This window comes from Sorex fumeus, unplaced genomic scaffold, assembly GCF_029834395.1.
Source record: "Sorex fumeus unplaced genomic scaffold, SorFum_2.1 ptg000013l, whole genome shotgun sequence".
Taxonomy (NCBI): domain Eukaryota; kingdom Metazoa; phylum Chordata; class Mammalia; order Eulipotyphla; family Soricidae; genus Sorex; species Sorex fumeus.
In genome coordinates, this window is record NW_026606070.1 from 15,323,869 (window position 1) to 15,348,804 (window position 24,936).

The window sequence follows — 24,936 nt, forward strand, 5'->3', positions numbered from 1 at the left end:
CCTTTGCTAACTATAGTGCATTTATTTATAGGGTGGGAACAAATACAAACAAGTTCCCAGGGCCCCACTATTTTGTTTTTGTTTGAGGGCCAACCCCTGCGGTGCTCAGGGCTTACTCCTGGCTCTGTGCTCAGGAATCACTCTGGGTGCGCTTGGCAGATCACATAGGGTGCCAAGGCAGTGTGCAAGACCAGTGCTGGACTTACTCGCTGAACTCTCTCTCTTTCTAGCCCAGGCGCCACTACTTTTACCAAAACCAAAGTCCACTGTTTTTCTAATTTTCAACTCTAAAGACCTGTTGCTTTTTTTTAAAAAAAAAAACAAAGACTCATTCCCAATGGGTCCCCAAATGTGCTACTGGTCCCATAGTCATTCCAGGGTACAGGCCTCACTGTCTTAGTGTGGAAGACAAGTCTAATACCAGATAGATCAATCGATCAATAGATAGATAAACAGATTAGGTAGATAGATAGATAGATAGATAGATAGATAGATAGATAGATAGATGATAGATGCTAAGAATGAGAACACCTTCAGCTGCTTAATCATTTACGCACTCAATCACAATCACAACAATCACAACCATCCTGTTATTTGTCGATTGCCTCGAGCAGGACCCAGTAACATTTCCTTTGTCCTAGCCCTGAGACTTTTTTAAAAAGTGCCATATTCAAGGCTCTTTCAGAGTTAGGAGAATAAGACCCTTCATTGTTACTGATATTTGGCATATTGGGTATGCCACGGGGAGTTTGCCAGACTCTGCCGTGTGGGCAGGTTACATTCGGTAGCCTGCAGTTTGTCCAAAGTAGGAATATGATGATAAGATGTCGCGCAGCCATAAATGCGGCCGCGCGCTTCCAGGAGCTGGGTTTTATAGTCTCTGAGTCTTGGCCGTTGATGGGATTACACGGTGCCAGGGGGCCAGTTGGTGGGTGTGACCCCCGCCTACTGGAATTTGAGGATCTGGGTGGAGGATTCTCAGCCCCGATCCGAGCAGGCTTGGAGATCTCAGCCCCGGGACCCACGTATCTTTCTTCCTCTGCCGGTACCTTCATGTGTGTGGAGAGTGGTCTCAGCATGGTGGTGGCTGGTTCTGGAGGTCTTCGGCTAGGCTGCTGAAGCCCTGGTCGGGGCGGGGAGGAAAACTCAACCCGCTCCCCTCCAAGGGGCCCTGGCGAGGACAGCCAGGCACGGGGTCAGGAGACTCTGCGCTGTTCTCTTCTGGGAGCTGGGTTTTATAGTCTCTGAGTCTTGGCCGTTGATGGGATTACACAGCGCCAGGGGGCCAGTGGGTGGGTATGATCCCCACCTACTGGAATTTGGAGGATCTGGGTGGAGGATGCTCAGCCTTTACACACTAAGCATGGATAAAATGTTTGAGAGATTTTATGGTCCCACTTTCAAAGTTTATTGAACTGTTGTTTAGAATACAAAGAAACAGTAGGTTTATAAAAGTAAAGCAATAGAAGTTCTGCAACTTTGTCCTATTTCAAGTTCTAATCCAAAAAATGAACATATGTCAATTTACATCAACATTAATAATTATATTGATTTTTAAATATTCAATGAAGATGTGATAAAGATAAAGCCAGATAAATTTAGAGTCTCGGGTCTTTAAGCGCCTTCCAATCTAAGTATCTGCCTACTACATAGTGAGGAAGAATCAGAGCAAAAGTGGCCGTAGAGGGTAGGAAAAAAAAGCAATACTCAAGAAGACAGGGATTGGCAAACTTGAGTCAAAACAAACAGAAACAAAGAGTGAATATCTGGATGGAGGAGCAAACATTTTTAAGAAACCCCAGATACAAGCCCTTTAATATGGGCAAAAGAAAAGAAAAAGAAGTCTCCTGCAAAGGCGGGGGAGACAGTTGAAAATATCTATAAAATGGGTATAGGAATATAGGAGTTAGAGCACTTGCCTTGTACTTGGGGGAAATTGGGTTTGGTCCCTTGTAGCACAAATCATCACCCATGCACCTCCAGGAGTGATCCCTGACACAGAGCCAGGAGTAATCTCTGAGCACTGCTGAGAGTGGCCAAAATAATAATAAAATAATAATAATAATAATAATAATAATAATGAATAATAAGAATAGAAAGTTAAGGTGTTCCATGGAAATTCACTAGGCAACCATTATCTTTACTAAAATGATAAAGCAGGAGGATTGCGGAGATAACTAATTGAAGATTATATCCTATCATTTTCTATATATTTTCCTATAACGTTTCTAATGTTTTGAGCAATTAACAGTCACTCTAACTATACCATGCATGCACTCATGCCCTTTAAGCTGCCCCTCAGCCCTGACCATTAGTATTATCCAAAGCAAGTCATAGCTTTTACCACAACACCCCTATCACTATCACTATCACCCTGTTGTACATCGATTCGCTCGAGCAGGCCCAGTAACGTCTCCATTCGTCCCTGTCACGTGCTAGTGTAACCCGATGACATATTGGGGGTTCCTTCAGAATCAGGGGAATGAGGACCATTCATTGTTACTGTTTTTGACATATCCAGTATGCCCCAGTTAGCTTGACAGGCTCTGCCCTGCAGGCGGGTACTCTCTGTAGCTTGCCGGGCTCTCCGAGAGGGATGGAAGCTTTTGGGGCAGCCTCTAATCACCCTTACAGGTGTTCCTAGTCAGGCATATAGGTGGGTATGATACTTTCAGTAGCCTGCCGGGTTCTCTGAGAGTGAGAACTATGAGAACTAGAGAATAAGAAAAGCACATTCACTTCCGGGAGCTTGGTTTTAGAGTTTTCTGGATCCTGGCCATTGATGGGGTTACACGGCAGTTGGTGGGTATAACTGTCTAGCTACTGGAAGGTGGGGGAACTTGGTGGAGGAGGCCCAGCCCCGAACTGAGCAGGCTAAAAAAACACCCCTAAAAATGTGTAAATCAATATTCTCTAATTCCATGCAGCACTGTATTTATGCAAGTTTTATCTCATGCAAGGGGAATTTAATTATTAGAGCTTAATTTAGAGGTGAGAAAAATGAATTACATCCTACCTTGTCAGGTACGCTAGTAGATAGGTGTCAACAATAGAATAAGGAGCCCAGGATTTTTTTTTTTAAAAAAAGAACATTCACAGAAAGGCAGGCTCCAGGAATTTTTTTCTATTCCCTTGAGAACTTTTTCTATTCCATCATGTTTGCATGACATATTCATTTATTGCCTATCGACCCTATGCCTTTCAGATTCTACCTTCATTGAGGGGACTCCAAAATCCATTTTACTAAATTTGTACAAAAAATGAAAGGGAAGATGGAAGCTGCTTGGCATAAAATTATAATATATATGTATGTACATATAAATGTATATATGTATATATACTTTATACTATTCACCCTTAAGTTTTACTTTTTACTTTATTTTTATTTATTTACAAAACAACATGGCTATTTTAATGACTGAAATTCAGAATCCAATTTACAAGTTACAAAGTATATAGATAACATTCCCAAAGAATCCTCAAATATGAGTATAGTTTTCCCAACCCAGTTATAACATAAACTAATGCCAGATAGCATTCCAATCACTTCTGAGTAGCCAGGGACAATACCCCAGTCTCTTTACACTTGGTCATGCACTTTTCATAGTGTACAGTTCAGTCTTGGTCTTTGGTCTTTTTTTTCCTGTTTGTTTGTTTTGAGTCACATCCCGTGGCATTTCAGGGCTTACTCCTGGCTCTGCACTCGGGAATCACTCCTGGTGAGCTTGGGGAACATGTGGTGGTGATTACAAGGAGGGAAGGGGGTCTTTCTTATAGCAGGCATCTAATTCTTTCTTTTGACAAGAAGTATCATGTATATTGAGCAAGTCTCTATTTTATTGGGTTGTTTTAAATTCAGGACATGCCAGGACACCATGTCAGTAAATTTTGAAAAGAAGTGATGACAATTAGAGGGATGTTAAAGATAAGTAGGTGATAAATAAGGTATTTAGGAGATAACCTTTGATGTCCTCAATGATCTATAGCATATAAAGGAAAAGAAGAAAGATGAAATTACTCCTCAGATTCCTGGCTTCACACCACATTAAATTAGCTATGTTGAAATGTACTCGCCTCCTACATAATATGAATAATAGAAAACATTAAAATGATACTTACAAATGGTTTGGGCTGGAGCAATAGCACAGCGGGATGGGCATTTGTCTTGCATGCAGCCGACCCGGGTTTGATTCCTAGGCCCCTCTCGGAGAGTCCCACAAGCTATGGAGTGTATCTCACTCACACCACCAAGCCTCGCAAGCCACCCGTGACGTATTTGATATGCCAAAAACAGTAACAAGAAGTCTCACAATTTGATGTGAGTTGTTACTGGTGCCTGCTCAAGCAAATCCACGAACAATGGGAGGACAGTGCTACAGTGCTACAAATGGTCTGAAAACTATCAGTTTGGATAATTCAGGTAATTTATATTTTGAAGCGATAGCACAGCGGTAGGGCGTTCGCCTTACAAGCGGCCAACATGGCCGACCCGAGTTCGATTCCTCCGCCCCTCTCGGAGAGCCCGGCAAGCTACCAAGAGTATATCGCCCGCACGTATCTCGCCCGCACGTATCTCGCCCGCACGTATCTCGCCCGCACGGCAGAGCCTGGCAAGCTCCCCGTGACGTATTCGATATGCCAGACACAGTAACAACAAAATCTCCAATGGAGACGTTACTGGGCCCGCGCGAGCAAATTGATGATCAACGGGAGGGCCTTTACCTTTACCTTTTACCTTTATATTTTGGCTTAAATTTCCCTGAAATCACCATATATGTTGAAATTCTTGAAAAGTGAAAATATTGAATTTACAATTAATTTGCAATTATAATTAAGATAGCTGAATACTAAATTTAATGACAATGTGACTAATTTATAGTTACGCTGTTTTGAAGTCTAATTATAAATTTTATTTTGAAATTTTATTTTCCCATTTCTAGGAAAACCATCATTCTTTCTTTTTTGTTTTTGTTTGTTTGTTTTTGGAGTGCTCAGGGCTTGCTCCTGGCTCTGCACTCAGGAATCTCTCCTGGTGGTCCTCAGGGGAACATATGAGATGCTGGGGATTGAACCTAGGTCAGCCACATGCAAGGCAAACACCCTACCTGCTGTACTATGGCTCTAGCCCTGTAATTCCTTTTTCGGATTTCAAAAATTCCAGAGGTTCTGAAAAGTACGTAATCCTGCCAATTATTCTTGTCATGCCTAAAAAACAAAGGAGAGTAAGATGTAGCAGGCATTGGTCCCTGCCATGCATCGCATTTGAGGTGCACCTTCCAGAGATGCACGTTCAGGGTCCTGGGCTGTACGTCTGCCTGGAAGACACATTTGAGCTCTGGCCAGCCTGGCTGCACATCATGCACACTAGGAGTGGACTCGTTTGGAAGTTTCACAAAAGAAAATGTAATCTAGAAAGCTATGATTAAAACTGGCATTTGTTATCTTAAAATAAAAGTCAACGTAAAGAGATTTATTCCTCTTGACTGAAATTAGTTTAAGCGTGCTTGACTCTTGTCTTCCCGCCTTGGGTTTCCTTGTCAATTCAAATGATGTTCATCTGAAACTACAACTGTCTTCCAGTCAGAGTTGCCTTTTAAATATATATTTACAAATTACATGACCTGCTGAGTTTTTACTTCACCAGGAAAGGTACAGATAAGTAAGACACCATCATATACTCCTTTCTGACCAAACTGCCAGAGAGCTTTCAACTGTGGGTGGAATACAGCACTGCCAGCAAAGTTTTTCATTGGTTTATGGATAATCTTATCATTTCTGATTGCTCATCATTTATCAAAGGAGAACAAATTAAAGAAAGAAAACCTGTACTCTGGGCTGGAGAAATACAATAGTGAGTGGGGTGTTTGCCTTGTACATAGCAGACCTGGCTTCAACCCCTAGTATCCTATATAGTCCCCCAAGCCTTGCCAGGAGTGATCCCTGAGTAGAGAGCCAGGAGTAAGCCCTGAGCAGCTCCAAGTGTGGCCCCCAAAAAGACACAAACAAAAACAACAAACCCCCCAAACCATTTACTTTCTGAATTCACCAACACACAATGAATACAAACATTTTTCCCAAGCATATCGCATTTAATTCTCTCTAGCCAGGTTATAACAGTAATAGTTAAAGTATTTCTAGTCACATCTATTCATACAACATTCAGAAAAAGAATCAATAAAAATTGCTTTGTTATTGTATGTGCCTCTCCAGTAGTGGTCAGGAAACTCAGGTTCCCATCCAGTGAGATTTATCCCTGACAGTTACGTTCTCAGGTCCACAAATGGTTCTGGCATTCATGAAAGAAACAGGGAGTCACTAGGGACACACTCAGTGATGCTCTAAGGGCCATAGATTATTAGGGATCAGGCTTGTTCTCAACCCCTTTGAGGTATCTCCAAAGTTGTTAAGTCATGGTCGATGCATTTTTATATTTACAAAATATATGACCTGCCAAGTTTTACTGCAGCAACAGAGGTGAAGGAAGAATTACAAATATTTTGAGTGAACTCAAATAAAAGGAATTGCTATAATCATTTCATTAAAGTATATAAAACCATTTCATAAGCATTTTCTTGTTATTACTAGAAAGATAAAACCATTTTTAAAATAAGCCATGAGAAATTCGATAAGATTTTACCCCATGTATAGGATTTTCCAATTTTTGTAGTTTAGACATGTATTACAAGGAGGTGATACTAAACATGTCTCTTAGTTTTGCAGATTAATAATATTGCATTTAATTCTTAATAGTATGAAGTATAAAATTATCTAATAAGTTCAATTTATTCACTAAATGATTTGAGCAGCATCTTTCTATTAAGCAAGGTTTCTTTACTCTGCACCCAAAGAATAGTCATCTTTTGGAGTGATTCTACGTTATTGTTGGGCAGGAAAAGGCTCTTGGAGCAATGTGCCAAATAATTTATAAATGCTTTAGATGTCACTGAATATCATATCTACTGAGCAAAGAAGAAAGAGGCTCTTCACTGGCATAGGCGTGGGTGGCAGGAGTGCAGACTCAATGGGTATTAGAACTTACTCTCTTCCATCTTGAGGAGGTGAAAAATTAAAGGGTCAATCCCTTGAGCTGAAACTGGGCTTCCGCCCACTTTCTGCTCTCTTATGATTAACTCAAAAGTGTGAGAGCAATCATGGTGCTGATTGGGGCGAGTCCCTAGCCTGCAAGGGCACTGGACTGTCCTTCATTGTGAGTTGCCAGTTCTAGGCGGGTTAGGTTGTTGAAACTATCAGCTTTGGTAAGACTAACAGTCCTTCTGTAAGGTGACAATTGTATGGAATCTCTGAGAACTCGAAATCTTCCCTGTCTGAATACTTAGCACCAAGGCTTCTCCACTCAAGGGGCCATTTTCTAACTCAGTTCTTAATAGCTCACAAAGAAAACATCAGCTGAGTTTGTATGAGGGAGGAGGATCTCAGTAGTTAAAGGTGGTTGGGACTTGATTAAGATCTGATCAAATCCCCAAAACACTAAGTAAAATATTGATAAAATCATACGGAAACTTTTGCATGTTCTAAGTTATTTTTTTAAAAATCATTCTCTGAAGTTCTTAAAGCTTAATCCTGGTGCTCAGGGATGGGGGATCAGGGAACCATATGAGGTAGCAGGGCGGAACTCAGCATGAAAGGCCTTTATCTCTGTGCTATCTCTCTGACCCAGCGCTTAGATGCAGCCATTTGGGTAACTTAGGCCAAATAACTTATTTGTCATTTCTAGGACAAATAGCAGTATGCTTGTATATCCAAGGTTTTTGCAAGTTTAACTAATGAGTCCTCACCCAAATTGATATATTTAAATGAACAAAAGCAAATTGTATGATATAGTAGTATTTTAAATGACATAATTTTAGTTTCCGACCTAGTAGGAAGCAGTGCTTGAGTGGTCATCAACAGCATACACCATTAACATCTTTAGCAACTAATCAAAATTAGTGTCTCACATTACAATTTAAAAGGTTCACTTCTAGCCTCAGGGTACTACATGTATTTGCTAGATCTTCTATTGTGGGAATAGCTTTATTAGTTTAAAAAGATTTTTCTTAAGTAGATATAATTACTAGAAGAAATTGTCTGCACTGGTATAAAAAAAAAGAAGCATTATGTGGGTCACTGATTTTCTCATTTTACAGCATTATCCTCTGGTGAGAGATATATTTTCCACATTTTAGTACAGTCCTTTCACATACCAAAAAATAATGTGGATATATTTTCAGATGAGAATGCAAGTATTTTTTATATTTATTGAAAACTAATCAAATTCTTTTGTAAACATTTAATAAAAATAATATTTTGAAACTTTGAGATATGTATCCATCCTATAAACATGGTATACCTATTCATTTCTTCAGATTATTTATAGCTGTCCTTTGTTAGACCTCAAACATTTTATCTTTAATGTTTTGGGCATTCTTGTTGATTTAATTATGAAAAACAGTGGCTATAAAACAACTTTTTATATTTCCAATGTCACAAAGTTATAAACATGGGTAATATAAAATTTTAACAGAAGTGAAAAAATGAAAACTAGGATAACCCACAGGCATAAAGTTAAATTTGTCGTCATTCCAGAAAACATTTTGGGTCTTTTTAATAAATTTTATCTTGCATAAAATTTATTTTATTTTGTTTATTTTTTAATTTTATGAATAATTTAATGCACAGTGAGTACATATGACACATATTAGAACATTTATTACAGTGTAGTAGAGATAGTTCAGGAATTAAGCCACTTACCTTGTATGTCACCAACCCCATTTTGATTCTTAGTACCACATTTGGAACTTCTAACCCCACAAGACACACATAGCCAAGAATAAGCACCAAGCATGCTGAGTGTGGCCTACACCTTAAGAATTTTATTTATTCCAGTGTAATTTGTGAGAATGGGGAGAAAAATAAAATAATAACTACATAAAATACCAACCTGGCTGACCTGAGTTTGATTCCTCCACCCCTCTCGGAGAGCCCAGCAAGCTACCAAGAGCAACTCGCCCGCAGGGCAAGCTCCCCGTGACATATTCGATATGCCAAACACAGTAACAACAAGTCTCACAATGGAGACGTTACTGGGCCCGCTCGAGCAAAATCGATGAACAATGGGAGGACAGTGCTACAGTGCTACATAAAATATAGAATGTGTGTGTTATAGAATACTCTATGAAGTTATTATCAAATGATTCAACTACTTAAACAAATGTGTTTTCAAATGTGAAAAACAGAAAACCATAAGAGCTACAAATGCAGCATTACTTATACATTAGCAAACAAAAAATAGCATTAAATATATATTAAGGTCATCTTTGAGAATATATGTGAATTTCACAACAGACTAAGGGAAAATACAAAAAGACATGGATTGCTGATGATAAGTGGACTTATAAGGAGTCCTGTTAGTTCTATCTCTTGCATCCAGATTTAAATGGTGGGATGTATGGGAGGGTGTGGAAGTCATGCTGGTCAGTTGAGTGTGGACTAATCCTTCCCCCAAATATTTACCTAGTCTTTAACTAAAATGTTTTTAGTAGCAGGCTTTTTCTAAAATGTGTCACCTTGGAATGTGGGAGTAAGATCAAGTGAGGTCTTGTAGAACTTGGGAGAAACAATTACAATAACGAAATCCTTGAGGAATGAAGATTACCCAGATTTAAAGTCTCCAGAAATAACCATTAAACCAATCTTAATGCAGGGCAAACACTTAGAGGCAAGCCTTTGTCATATGAAGTCATCCTCTCTCATCATCTTCCCTCCTTGGCACCAGGTTTGTCTGCCCTTTCCTAACTTTATAAATAAACCCTCTATTATCTCATTTACTTTAGAGTTCAGAGCCCTGAAAAATTTCCATCCATATGCACTGCTCTTTTTTCTCCTACAGATATGTCTAAAGTTAATTTGTTTGAGTGCCTAAACCTAAAAATAGCATAGAAATGTTGGGGGGAACATTCTGTTGTGACCCCCAAAGAGCATCAAGAATATATCAGCATGCTTTCTACTGTTCTCTCTTTCTTTACCTATTAATGAGGCTACCTAGTAGTCTGAGTCTGAGTTAAGATGTTTTAGGTAGAACTGTACCCACATTTTTAGGTAGAACTGTACTAAAAGTGATATTTAAATGCCAACATTTTCAAGCACATGTATTTTCCCTTATTGGCTTTTGATACACTGTCAGAGAAGCTATGTAAATTGCTTATGTATTTGGGAGTTCAAAATGCCAATGAAGTCCACTCATTCACAATGTGACTTCTCTCTGCACAACCAGTGTTGACCTTAAAATTAATGTGACTTACTTGTTTTATCAGATATTTTAGTCCAAATAAGTTTTTAAGGGAGAACAATGAAAATATATTAGCAGGATGAAATAGATTAAGTTAGTATATAATCCTCCACCATTCATTCTTGCCACTAGTGCTCTTCGATGCCAGTCTATTTTTATAGAGACCTCTATATACAGTACACTAATTATGATGTCCTCAAATTCATGGGACTGTGATTTACATTTTTGTTTTTATTTTGAATCCTTAGGATATAATTTACTTCTTGGGCAGATATGTACACTCCAAGTATTTATTAAGCTGAGACAAATCATAGTGGTTAGGTCAGATATTTAGAGAAGACTTGCATAATATAGCATTATTACTTAACTGGGGTATATATTTTTAGCATCGCATCTTATTATAGCTAGAGAATGCTATAGTTTTTATTAATATAACAGTTTAAAAGTTTGCATTTGCATTGCTGAACTGAAGAAAATGCAAATATTCATTGACTAGACTCATAACTCATAACTCATTAGGTCATTTCATTGACTAGATTATAATCATTCATCATTGGTCATTTGGTCACTGGCTTACTTGAAAAACTCTCTCTAACAACTAATGAAGTCAGCCTTAGAGAACTAACTTTAATTTATTCATTCATTCAAGAATGCTTTTACCCATTGCTAAATTGAGTCATAAATTTATGTACCAATTATTAGAGACATTTGCTACATGTTATCTATTGATGCTTGATAAGAATATACAAATAATATAAAGACAGTGTTCTTGTCCATATAGGAAGCATAAAGCATGTGAGAATACAGATATTTTAGAAATCATAAACATAGGTCATAAATACAGCTTCAAAGGAAAAAAAATCTACTAAAGAAACAGAAAGCCAAGATGTCTAATTTAGTACATTAGGTTATCAAGAAATAATACAGATATTACTTGTTAAAGGAATTAAAATCTATATCTCTATAACCTTGTTAAATAATATTTGAAAGAACATGTGTTTCCCAGAAGAAAGTGCTGCTATTTAGTAAGCACAGAGAAATACCTAAAATTCTGGGTTATCATTCAATTTTAAGTCCAATAAATCAAAATATATCCCAGAAAAAAATTTAATATGTTGCTTCTTTGTGCTTATCTCCAATTGCCTGTTCAGTCATAAATTGGTTTGTTCCACAAACAGTTAAAACAAGTCATCTGTGTCCTAATCTCCTTATCCTACTTATCAGGTCACTGTCACTGTCACTGTCCTCCTGTTGTTTGTCGATTTTGCTCGAGCAGGACCAGTGATGTCTTCATTGTAGACTTGTTGTTACTGTTTTTGGCATATTGAATATGTCACTGGTAGCTTGCCAGGCTTTATCATGAGGGCATGATACTCTCAGTATCTTGCTGGGCTCTCCGAGAGGGGCGGAGGAATCAAACCTGCATAGGCTGTGTGCAAGGCAAATGCTCTACCCACTGTATTTATTAGGTAATTAAAAAAAAACTGTTTTTTTTACAGTAAGATAATACCATAAAAGGGATTTTTTTAATGCCATAAAACTTTTTTTAAGGGGAAAAGTCTACCAACAAATACCTTTTTTACCTTGTAAAACTCTCAAATAATTCCAAAGACACACCAATGATGCTAATGATATGCAAATATAATGTATTTTTGGCAATGCTATCTAAGGTTGTTTTCTTCAGCTAAAGGCTGATGTGAATAGAATAAGTTTTGATGCCTCATCTAGTCTAACCACATTTTATAGAAAAGAAAACGGCACAGTCTGAATTATTTGCTGCTTGTTTTTCTCTTGCAATATATATCCCAAAGGAACGAAGTATACAGGAGGGATGACTGGCAGAATAGGACTTAGTGTTTCTCAGTTTGTGGCCACAGAATAGCAAAAAATGCCATCAAAATCCCAATTCTCAGTTACTTTTGTTTATTTATGTGTACCTTACTTGCAAGATGCTCAGGGGTTACTTCTGACTCCACACTCAGGAAATTATTTTTTTCTTTTTGGGTCACACCCAAAGATGCTCAGGGGTTACTCCTGGCTTTGCACTCAGGAATCACCCCTGGCGGTGCTCAGGGGACCATATGGGATGCTGGGGATCGAACCCAGGTCAGCCGCGTGCAAAGCAACACCCTACCTGCTGTGCTATTGCTCCAACCCCTGAACATGATTTTTGTTTTTCTCCCACACAGTGGTGCCCAGGGCTTCCTCCTAACACCATTCTCAGAGGCAGAGAAGACTCATTCTCCAGCAAAACAAGGGCCTCAACACTTAAGTGGACCAAACGGGATACCAAGGATGGAGTCTCGGTCAATGGCCTGCAAAGGCAAGTGCCCTACCCACTGTACTCTCTCAAGCTCAAGCCTCATTTTGGTTTGATATAGTTCAATTTATTTTTAAAATTTCTGCTTTTATTTTCTTTGCCAAAGCGGGTCAATCATTGAAAATTCCTTTGAGGTCTAGACACTGGAGGATCAGATTATGTTTTTTCTTGATTTTTTTTAATGAAACAGGTTTAATGGCCTATAATATATGTTTTTGTACCCATTCCTCCAACAATGTAATTTCCCATTACCAATATTCCCCTTATCCCTCCTGCCACCCCCTTTTATTTTTAGCTCACTGCTCTGCTAAGACTTCTAGTGTTAAATTAAGCAGGCTTGGTGTTAGTGTACAAACTTGTCTTGTAAACAGCAACAAAAAAAACCTTAATGTTTTCTACCCTTGGTTATGATTTTAGCTGTTATGCTGAATTATATTGCCTCTCTCTCCATCCATTTTATGGAGTTCTTTCATCATAAATTGTGAAATATGTTCCTAGCATCAATTGGTATATTGTGATCATTCTTTTTCTTTGTTGATACTTTCTTTTTATCTTGATTGAGTTATATGTAGTGAGCTGTCTTGAACTCATGTAATAAGCCCTTTTAACAACTAGAGATAAGTATTTTTAATGTATTGTTGAAATTGATTTGCTAACATTTTACTGAAATGTTTTTCATCTGTACTCACCTTGGGTTTCAACAACTTTGTCATAGTTCATTTTGCTGATTTATTATCAATAAAAGTGATTTCTTGACTCATTTTTTAAGAAGTAGGAAACTGGCTGATTAGGCTGGGAAACGGCGGGGGCGGGGGGGGAGGGATGGGAGGTGGGGGCAAGGTTCCAATCGGCAGATAAAGCATATTTTGCCCTGGAAACTGCCTCTTCCTTTCTCGGTCTATCAGTTTTCTCCCTGCCATTTTTCAAGGAGGGCTGGAGTGATGGCATAGTGGAGAGAGCATTTGCCTTGCACATGGCCGACCTGGGTTCGATTCCTCCGTCCCTCTCAGAGCGCCTGGCAAGGTATCAAGAGTTTCCCACCCGCCTGGCAGAGCCCGGCAAGCTCCCCGTGGCGTATTTGATATGCCAAAAACAATAACAACAAATCTCAAAATCTCACAATGGGGATGTTACTGGTGCCTGCTTCAGCAAATCAATGAACAATGGGACAACGGTGCTACAGTGCTACAGTATTCATCAGGAACATTAGCTATCTTTAGTGATGTCCTTTTATGGTTATGCACCAGGACAATGTAGGACTTGTAAGACATATTTTGAATTATTACTTCTTTTTGAGGATTTTTGAAAGTTTAAGAAAATAAGCATAAGCTCTGGAGGCAATGTGGATCTGATAAAATCTTGATTTTAGAGTCTGTCCTCAATAATTATAAATATATCTATATATTTATGTTGATTAAAATCATCAAGATTGTGATATTTTATGACAATGGATATAGGAAACTAATATACAGTAATGCTAAGATTATACTGAAGTTCAATGTATGAAAGGACAGATATGCTTCAATGTTGTTTCTCTTTCTATTCCTGGAATTACACCTAATAATGACCCTTCTTTGCAACTCATGAGTAATCTAGCAAGGTTCAGCAGTATTTAAACACCATATTCGTTATAGTGTGTTGCTAAGTTTTAGCTATCAGCAGTTAATTAGATTGCTAAAATATCTTGTTTTGTAAGGAGGGGCTTTTCATTAGAGATACGTTAATGTTTTGGGGACTATGTATCAAGGAGGGTGTTTCGGTACAGACTAAAATAAGTCAAATTAGCCTGAAAAATTTGACTGACCTCTGGCATAGAGTTACTATGAGTAAGCTAGCTAGCAGTACTTAGTTCTATACATCATTTGATATAAAAAGACATTGTAGAAACTCACTGATATATAAATATATATAAATGATCATGTATATATAAATTATCTTTTCCTAAACAACCTCTTCTCCCATACCCTACCTATCACCTGATCTTATTTACCCCGAACACCTATATTGATATCATCTCAGTATCTTCTAGCAGGGGAAATGATGTTTATTCATATTTTTACAGCAACATTGCCGAATACTTATTTGAAACAGATTATAGTACATTAAAATCAAAACTTATCTTGATTTTTGACTGAGAATATTCTTAGTCACCTGAATTGATCTTGAGTGATTCCTCTGTCATTAGCATCCTGTAAATGGTAAATTATAGCATTTCTAAGAACTGTTAAGTTAGGGTAAAAAGAGCAGGTCTGTGAACTTTGAATTCCTGCTTTCCTTGAGAAGTTCAATTCCCTTATGGCATATCCATATATTATCTTAAAATAAGTTTAATTTCTCCAGGTAATCGATTTGGGGGGGAAAGGTGGGCCTGGGTCACACCTGGCAGTACTCAGGGTTCATTCATGGCTCTGTGCCTAGGGGTATCTCCTGGTGGTACTTCAGTAATTGAACTGGGGTTGACCACATGTAACCTTACTACCTCTCCAGCCCCCTTCCAGGTAATTTGAATGAGTTCCATGCTCTAAAACTAAATGAACTTTTACTAAACATACACTGACACAGAAATACCACACTGGCTAATTAATGCCAAACGCAAACACTGTCTTACTTCATCGATTTTGCTCGAGCGGGCCCAGTAATGTCTCCGTTTTTTTGAGACTTGTTATTGTGTTAATGCCATTTAAAATAAATGTTAATTTGGAAATAAGATTAAAACTTGAAATACTTTACTAAAATTCTGACTTGATAAAATACTGTTCTATCTTCTTAATAAGTTAAATAAAACTACTTTATGCATAAACTATGATTATATACAATAGTGAGATAAAAATCTGATTTATAAATACAATATTTTAAAGAATTCAGTACAAATGTTTTGAATTTTGCTGTTGCAAGGTTTTCTGTTTGTTTTTTTATTGAATCACCATGAGATACAGTTACAAAGCTTTCATATTTAAGTTTCATTCATAAAATGATCAAACACCCATCCCTCCACCAGTGCATATTCTCCACCACCAATGTCCCTCTTTTCAACGCCCCCCCCCCACCTCCATGGCAGACAATTTCCCCCATGCTCTCTCTCTACTTTTGGGCATTATGGTTTGCAATATGATACTGAAAGGTTATCACGTTTGGTCCACAGGATGGGAGATGTTTTGAAATTTTAGATCATTTGTTTTATATTTTCTGGCAATGAAGAATTGATGTCAGCCATAATGAAAGAATAATTTCCAAAAATGATAAAATGCCCCAAGGTATTTTCCTCTGAACATGTAATATTGCAGACATCTCTGATATATCACATAGTTTATTAAGAAAGACTTTTATTTTCTCTTGAAATTTTTATTTTAGAAAGTAGTCAAGGAAAACTTACAGGAGAATATTTACCTCACAATGAGTTTTCTATATCTCATTGTTAAAAGATCAAATTCAAAGTGATACTGTTTGCAAGATAGCTCTTATTTGACGCTAAAAATATTATATGTTCTGGAACTGAGCTTATTATATTATGAAATTCTAGATATAAGAGCTGTTGATGTGATATTCGCAATAAATGTGGACTAGACTTGATAAATTTTCGGTACTTATCAAAACAGTATTATTTAGCTTTGGGGGGAGATAAGTGCTGAAGGTAGACTATAGACTGAACATGGTGGCCACTTAATGCTTGTATTGCAAACCACAACACCCAAAAGGAGAGAGGGAGTAAGAGGGAATGCACCTGCCACAGAGGCTGGGGATGGATGTGGAGTGGGGAGAGGAATACTGGGAACATTGGTGGTGGAGAATGGGCACTGGTGGAGGGATGGGTACTCGATCATTTTATGACTGAAACGTAACCATGAAAGTTTGTAAGTCTGTAACTGTACCTCATGATGATTCATTAAAATAATAAAAGTAATAATTAATTAATTAAAAAATAAAAAAATAAAATAAAATTGAAAAAGGTGTGGGAGGAAAGCTGGGAAGTTATGAGTGTGGTAAAGGCACACCCGGTTACATTCCGGGCACTAGGTATACAACCCAGGACGTGGTGCCCTCTGAAGTACCCCTGGGGATGCCAAAGGCCCCCAAGTGCTGCTGGAGTTTTCTGAGCAAAGCTGGAGAAGTCCTGAGAGTCCCCAGTATGTGTCTCCATGAACATACACTTAGGCCCTAGCTTTCAACCAAATGGGTCCAACTAGCCGAGAATTTCCCAGAGTGGTTCCCAAGTATCCATGCACCTCCTGGGAGTCCCCCACTCCAAAAGACAAAACTAAACAACATTGAAACTGACAAAAGCTTGCTCATTTGGAAAAAATGACAATGAACAATCAATTTAAACATTTGGTTTTGTATTTTCCCCTCCCTCTGCCCCCGAGGTTCTCTGCATACTCTCAGCTCTGCACTCAGGGATCACTGGGAATCATTTGTGGTACCAGTGACTGAAGATTGGCCTCATATAAGCCCAATGTCTGACTTGCTGTACCATTGTGCCAGTCCCCAAATTAAAACATTCTTAATGAGTATAAATATGTTTATAATTGTTCAGATGGTATCTGTATATTATAGTATGATGGTTAAAGTTACTGTTTTTAGGGTCAAACTACCTGATCCTATCTCAATTATAAACTATATGACCTTTGTTGATTTAATTCATCTCCTTTGCTCATTTTTAAATTAGGGTGAAGACAGTGAAAACGTTCGTGAGCCTTAGAGTTGGTATGAATATTACTTGAGGCATCTATGAAACACATTAGTACTGTGACAGATATATACTGGGAAGTTCTTATTTTATTTTGATTTTTTGGCCACACCCAGTAGTGCTCAGGGGTCATTCTTGGCTCTTACTCAGGAATTACATCTGGTAGTGCTCAGGGCACCACATGGGATGCCAGGGATTGAATCCATGTTGGCCATGGGCAAAGGCAAACTCACTATCCACTGTACTAACTCTTCAGTTCCATAGTGGACAGTTCTTAAGTGAGAGGCTAATATTATTAAGTTATAGCACTGTATAGCACTGTCCTCCTGTTGTTCATCAATTTGCTGAGTGGCACCAGTGACGTCTCCATTGTGAGATTTGTTGTTACTGTTTTTGGCATAGCGAATATGCCATGGGGATCTTGCCAGGCTCTACCTTGCAGGCAGGATACTCAGTAGCTTGCCGGGTTCCCTGAGAGGAATGGAGGAATCGAACCCTGGTGGTTGGCCACGTACAAGGCAAATCCACTGTGCTATCGCTCCAGCCCATTACTTACTTACTGATTGATAATTCAACCATTTGATGAGTATTTGTTAAGAATATTTACTAAATGATGTAAATAATTTGACTGAAAATATGGCAATATATTTAGAAACCTTGACAGAATACAGGACTTCTTTTAGTCTAGCCCACTGATGCACCTAAAGCAGTACACATGTGTTTGGTTTTAATATATTTGCTTGTATTCTCTTATATACATTCTCCATCCCTCTCGGAGAACCCGGCAAGCTACCTAGAGTATACTGCCTGCAGGGCAGAGCCTGGAAAGCTCCCTGTGGCATATTTGATATGCCAAAAACAGTAACAATAATGGGTCTTATTCCCCTAACCCTTAAAGAGTCTCCAATATGGCACTATTGGGAAGGACGAGTAAGGAGAGGTTTAAAATCTCAGGGCTGGGACAAATGGAGACGTTACTGGCACCCACTCAAGCAAATCAATGAACAACAGGATGACAGTGATATAGTGATTGTATAAGGCCTATTTATAATAATTTATTATCCAGAATAATATATGATTTTTAAAACCTACAATATTACTCATTCACTTTTATTTTCATTACATTCTCATAATGCTACTTGAATGTTTATTACAAAGTGAATAAAAATGTGCTTCAAGACCTCTGTAAAACAATATAGTATACTCTGTCTATTTACTCCGTGACCTGTTTTACACAGATGAAATCATAACAGTTTAAATGTAATATTGCTTTATGCTGAAAGTAGACTATAGACCAAACATGATTGTCACTCATTGCCTCTTTTGCAAACCACAACACCCAATAAGAGAGAGAGAGAGAACAAAAGGGAATGCCTTGCCACAGAAGCAGGGTAGGATGTGGGGGATGGGGGCTGGGAGGGATACTGGGATCCGTGGTGGTGGGAAATGGACACTGGCTGAGGGATGGGTATTTGATCATTGTATAATTGAAACCCAAACACAAAAAATTGTAAGTCTACAACTATACCTCATGATGTCTCACTAATAAAATTTTTTTTTAAATCTCAGTTAAAAAAATAAATAAATGTAAAATTGCTTTAAATATGAAAACAAGGTAATCATTGGCAAGACAAGTATATGACTATTAATGGGGAGAAGTAAGTTAAGGTTCTCCCGTTGATCATCCATTTACTCGAGCGGGCCCAGTAACATCTCCATTGGAGACTTTGTTGTTACTGTGTTTGGCATATCGAATACATCACGGGTAGCTTGCCAGGCTTTGCCGTGCAGGCAAGATATTCTCGGTAGCTTGCAGGGCTCTCCGAGAGAGGCGGAGGAATCAAACTCGGGTTGGCCATGTTGGCTGCGTGCAAGGCAAACGCCCTACTGCTGTGCTATCACTCCATTCTTTATCTTCCCAAAGTAGTGAGGAACACTAAAATATGATAGTTTCCTGAATACTTCACATTAAATAACTCCAAGTCTTTTAAAAAAAACTCTCTGTCTACCTAGCTCAATGTTAACCCACTTTACTACTCAATGGGAAATCAGGAGTTACATGGAGAAGGATGTTCCTATTGAGATACACAGCATCATTTTCAGAACGCTAATAACATTTGCATTTATTAGAAATAATTTCCACCACAGTTTTGAAATATAAACTTTAAGTAAATGGTTTCTTTATTTAATGGTGTATTTGAAAAGATGAAAACTAATCATATATGCTTTATTTAATTTGTGGACAATTTCACATATTAAATTCACCGTCTTCCTTTTCTAAAGCCACTATAATGATTTTAGTAATATAGCTGTAACTTGAGATATTCTCCAGTGTAAGTGATTTCATAAAAATAATTCTGGAACTGCCCAAATTGATCCTGAAAATTTTGGACATAATAGAAGTCATCTATTCCTTGAATAAGCAAAAGAGTTCAGTTTATTCATAATATCTGTAGTATAAGATAGTAAAGTAGGTAGGGTGCTTGCTTTGCACACAGTTGACCAGGGATTGATCCCTGGTATCCCATGTGGTCTCCCAAGCCTGCCAGAAGTGATCCTTGAGCACAGATCTAGGAGTAAGCCTTGAGCACAGCTGGTTGTGGCCCCAAAACTAAATAAAAATAAACAAATAAACATATATAAAATAACATTACAAAAAGAGAAAACACCATTTACTATACTAAAAATATTAATTTTTTTTCAGTTTTAAATAGTGAAAAGCAATACACAATACAAATTATATTTAGGATATATAATTTGTTTTTTATGTTTCATATTAGCCAATTTATTGTGAAAAACTAACAATACACCAATCCATATAAGCCAAATGCTTATGCAAAAGTATGGGAATTCTGCATGTATTAGAAAAACATATTCAAACTAAAATCTTTTGCCAAACCAGAAACTTCTCCAAATATACAGAAGATAAAACAAGCAAGCAATGCTGTTATAACATAAGCATTAAGTCAGGAAACTGTGAATTACAAATACTTACATAAAGACATTACAGTTAGGAAGAAATCTTACTCCTATATAAAACTTAGCAGATGAAGTCCACTGCAAATATATTCTCAAGATGAACCTAATTATTTATGTCATATAAGAAGACTAGATAGCGCTATATGTTACAGATACAGTTTTCTGTTATCTACTTGGTAATTGAAGAAGCAACTGTGTTGACTTTATCCAAAGGAACAAATAGCATTTCATTTCTTTATGGTATGAATTTTCGGATCTTGACCTTTCCTATCCCAATGATAAATCATGTATCCTAAGTGGTGAAGGGTCTTAGACAATTTGGTGGTGTTGAAAGTGAAGTAAGTTCATATACAAAAGCCATAAACATTATCACTAATCTGGCTCTTGGCTTCTCTATCAAGCCCCGGTAACACACTTTTAATTCCGCTACTCTATAGCTTCACAATCACAATCACGACCATCCTGTTATTTGTTGATTGCCTCAAGCAGGACCCAGTAACGTCTCCTTCGTTCTAGCCCTCTATAGCTTAGTTCTCTGATATATGATTGGGATTTTTCTTCAAAGTCCTTTCTAGTCGATAACCTCAATTCAGGGATCATCATTCTGACAATTCATTCACTGAAGTCTTCTTTTGGCATTTTAATCATTTGTATTAGACATTTTCCCAGGGTTTCATGTTGTTCCACAAATTAAAAATTCCTGTTTCCTTACTCTATTTTTTGTATTCTGCATTTATGTCTACGGGATATACAAGATAGACCTCCATCCCAGCTTAAATCAATGTCTTATGCTAAAATTAATGGTTGCTGGTTAAATGATTAGGTTATTAGTCTCAGGTGCTAAGCTTTTCGTTTTGCACTTCCTAAATCCTCCTTCCCATAGAGGATGGTTAGAACCTAGAACCAACACAATGAAGCAAGATCTTCCCCTAAATGTCCAAAGAGCCCTGCCAGGGATAAAGGGACCGAGGCTATGGGAAACGAAGATATTTGATTATCTGTGGCACAGAGCTTCCCCATTACTCTACCTTCTTAAAATGGGGAGTGGATCTATTTAATTGTCTTCTCCAGGCAGAATCTGTCCCTATACTACTTATCTCTGACATTTTGTTAAACCTGCAGTTGTAACCTATTTCTGAATTCAGTAGGTTTTGTAGGTAAAATTGCTAACCTGTGGCTTGGGTAACCCCTAAACCTCTGGTTTCTGTTTATGTGAAACAACTATTAGAAACATTTTCTGGGCTAAAGCAATAGCGCAGTGGGTAGGGTGTTTGCCTTGCACGCAGCAGACCTGGGTTCGATTTGTCTACCCCTCTCCGAGAGCCCAGCAAGCTACAGAGAATATTCCACCCCCAAGGCAGAGCCTGGTAAACTCCCCCTGGTGTATTCAATGTGCCAAAAACAGTAACAACAAGTCTCACCATGGAGATGTTACTGGTGCCCACTGGAGCAAATGGATGAACAACGGGATGACAGTGCTACAGTGCTACAGCTAAAAATTTACCCCAGGTCAAAGTCCTTGTCTGTGCCCACTATATTAATTTTTCTATTCCTGACGTTCTTCCATATTGTCCATTGGGGTAATTGGGAGGCCAGCAGTGATACTCAAGTTGGAAAGAGCTAGGTTTTCACAAATCCAGAAAGTATTCGTATTAGAGATCCACTTGGCTTTTACTGTGGAAAGAAACAAGCTGGGAGGCCAGCAACAACTCGTACCTACAAATTTGACTCAGATGATATATAGTCTGGTAAATCAAAACTCTCCAGGGTGAGAAAGCAGTCTGGGGACTCAGAGGCAGCCAATATTATATTCTGAAGGCAAAGTTTCCTGGTAGTAAAGGAGAACATTGCTTGTGAAGGTCAGTATTTTTTCAGTTCAGGTCTTCACTGGCTGAATAAAGGCCACCCATATTTCTGAGGGTAATCTATTCAAAGTCCAACATGCATCTATTTGGGTTACTCTCATCTAGAATCCCTTCTCATAAATATCCAAAATAATGTTAGATTGGATTTTTTTATTTTTTATTAGTGAAACACCATGAGGTACAGTTATAGACTTACAAATTTTTGTGCTTGGATTTCAGTTATACAATGATCAAGTACCCATCCCTCCACCGACACCCATCCTCCACCACCACGGGTCCCAGCATCCCTCCCACCAACCATCTCCCCATCCCACCCTGCCTCTGTGGCAGGGCATTCCCTTTTGTTCTCTCTCTCTCTCTCTCCTTTTGGATCCAGATTAGATTTTTTTTTATTAGAATGCTTCCCCAAAACTTCTGAAAGAGTACACAGGGATTAAATTCTTCAGACAAAAGATGAGACAAAGGGCCTTTTTTTAATGGTTCATATTGAACTTTAGCTGCATAATCAGAAAAATGAGAGGTGCTGATGTGCTGCAGCCTAGGAACAGAATCCAGCCAAAGGCTACCCAATTAGCGTTCATTGATAAGAGGATCAACAGCCCCTTTTCAATGATGATGTTTAAAATTTACATCTGTTTGGGAGCTGTAGGGATAGCACAGTGTGTAAGGTGTTTGCCTTGCATACAGCCCTACCCAGGTTTAATTCCTCCGCCCCTCTCCGAGAGCCTGGCAAGCTATCAAGTGTATCTCGCCCGCCATGGCAAAGCCTGACAAGCTCCCTGTGACATATTTGATATGCCAAAAATTGTAACAGAAAGTCTCACAATTTGTTGTGAGTCATTACTGGTGCCCGCTCGAGCAAACTGATGAACAACGGGAGGACAGTCCTACAGTGCTACATCATGAAATAATTTTTTGGTATTCTTCTTGGTTCAATTTTCTTAACGATTTATGCAGTATAGTTGCTATGGTGCTTTCTTGAAAGGCAAAATATTCTCTAAGCAGGCAACCTAGAGGTGACGAATCTTACAGAAGTTAGCCCTATAAAACATAAACTTATTGTTATCCAGAGCCAGACAGTGGGTAGTAGGGTGCTTGCCTTGGACATGGCTGGCCCAGATTTGATGTCTGGCATCCCATATGGTCCCCTGAGTAATTCCTGAGTGCAGAGTTAGGAGTGACCCTTGAACATTGTCAGATATGGTCCAATAAAAAACTAAAAGTTTTCTTTTGTCATCTTTTATAGGTGGCTAGGAGTGCCTGCATTTACTTTCATAGTCTATGATCTAAATATAAATAACAAAAACTCTCTTATCCATATCTTTATTTTTTGTAGTTAACTTTATTTTAACCTCTTTCCACAAGACTTGGTCATCAATCAGATGAGTCTTAGCAGCTTCATTTACTCTCAAATTGCCAGCACACATTCCTTTGAGGCTTATCAGATCTCTGTTAAGTAGACATGCATGAATTTCAATATCTTATTCATTAATCACAATATAATGGTCTTCCCTTGGGCTGCTGATTGAAATACACCTTCTGTTAGGATATTCCTGTGATGTTTTCATACTTTTCTTCAGTCAAGTATTATTACACTGTTTATTCAAAATGACATTTTCACTACTTTGGCTACATATTTAAATCTCCTGGCAACTCTAGAAAGCTATCAATGTTTAATTATAGACTAATTAGAAGAGAATATTTAGGAATGGGATCAGTAAATTCTATACACATTTAGAGATTGCAAACCAATGGAGCTTTTAGTGTTATAAAGTTTAGTTGTAAAGTTTAAATTATTTTTTAAAAAAGAGAAAAACTCCAGGTGATCCCAGCAGGCAGCAAGAACTGAGAGCCATTGTTTTTATAGCAATGCTTCTCAAATACATTAAATATTGTATGTGTGGCAGGACCTGAGATGTACTTCTAGTAGATGATTGGTTTTGTGCAGCAAACTGTGTAGAAAGGCTTCCAAAGGTCCTGATTCTCAGTGGTTTTACCCTCAGATTGAAGGTCTCTTCTAATCTATTGCCTTTGGCAATGAATACTTATCAAGCACCAGTTTTGTCAATCTAATTTCTTTATTCTTCTCCTACCTGCCATCAGTAAAATATTCCCTTGTCAGGAACAGCACTAAAATCTCTACAGATGTTATATTCAATTTAAACCTGAGGTAGGAAATGTTCTGTTGGTTTGAGATGAGCTTCACAGAGCTGTGAGGCCTGGCTGGCTTATTTGGAAGATGCACTGCACTGTAGCATTGTCCTCCCATTGTTCATCATTTGCTCGAGCGGGCCCAGTAAAGTCTCCATTGTGAGACTTGGGTTACTGTGTTTGACCCAATTTCAATTCCTCCACCCCTCTCGGAGAACCTGGCAAGCTATCGAGAGTATCTCGCCTGTACAGCAAAACCTGGCAAGCTACCCGTGACATATTTGATATGCCAAACACAGTAACAGTAACTTGGAAGATATGGAGTATATTTGGGTAGAGGAATCATATTAAAATCTGCCTCCATGTAATGGGAAGATTTGACTTTGTTGGTTTATTTTATCCTTCAATGTGATTTTTAAATTGATTTTTCAGTTAAACTAGTAGGAAAATCACTCCATTTGCTGTTTCATAGATCAAAACATGAGGCAAAGTGGCATGTCATAACCAAGCTTCAGTAAATATTCAATAAAAAATATAAATTTTCAGTGAATGACAAGCAATCTCTGAGAACACTAAATTATAGCAAGTGCTGATTTTATAGTGCTAAAATGTGAACAGATAGTCTCATTGAGAGTTTCTCTTTGACTGT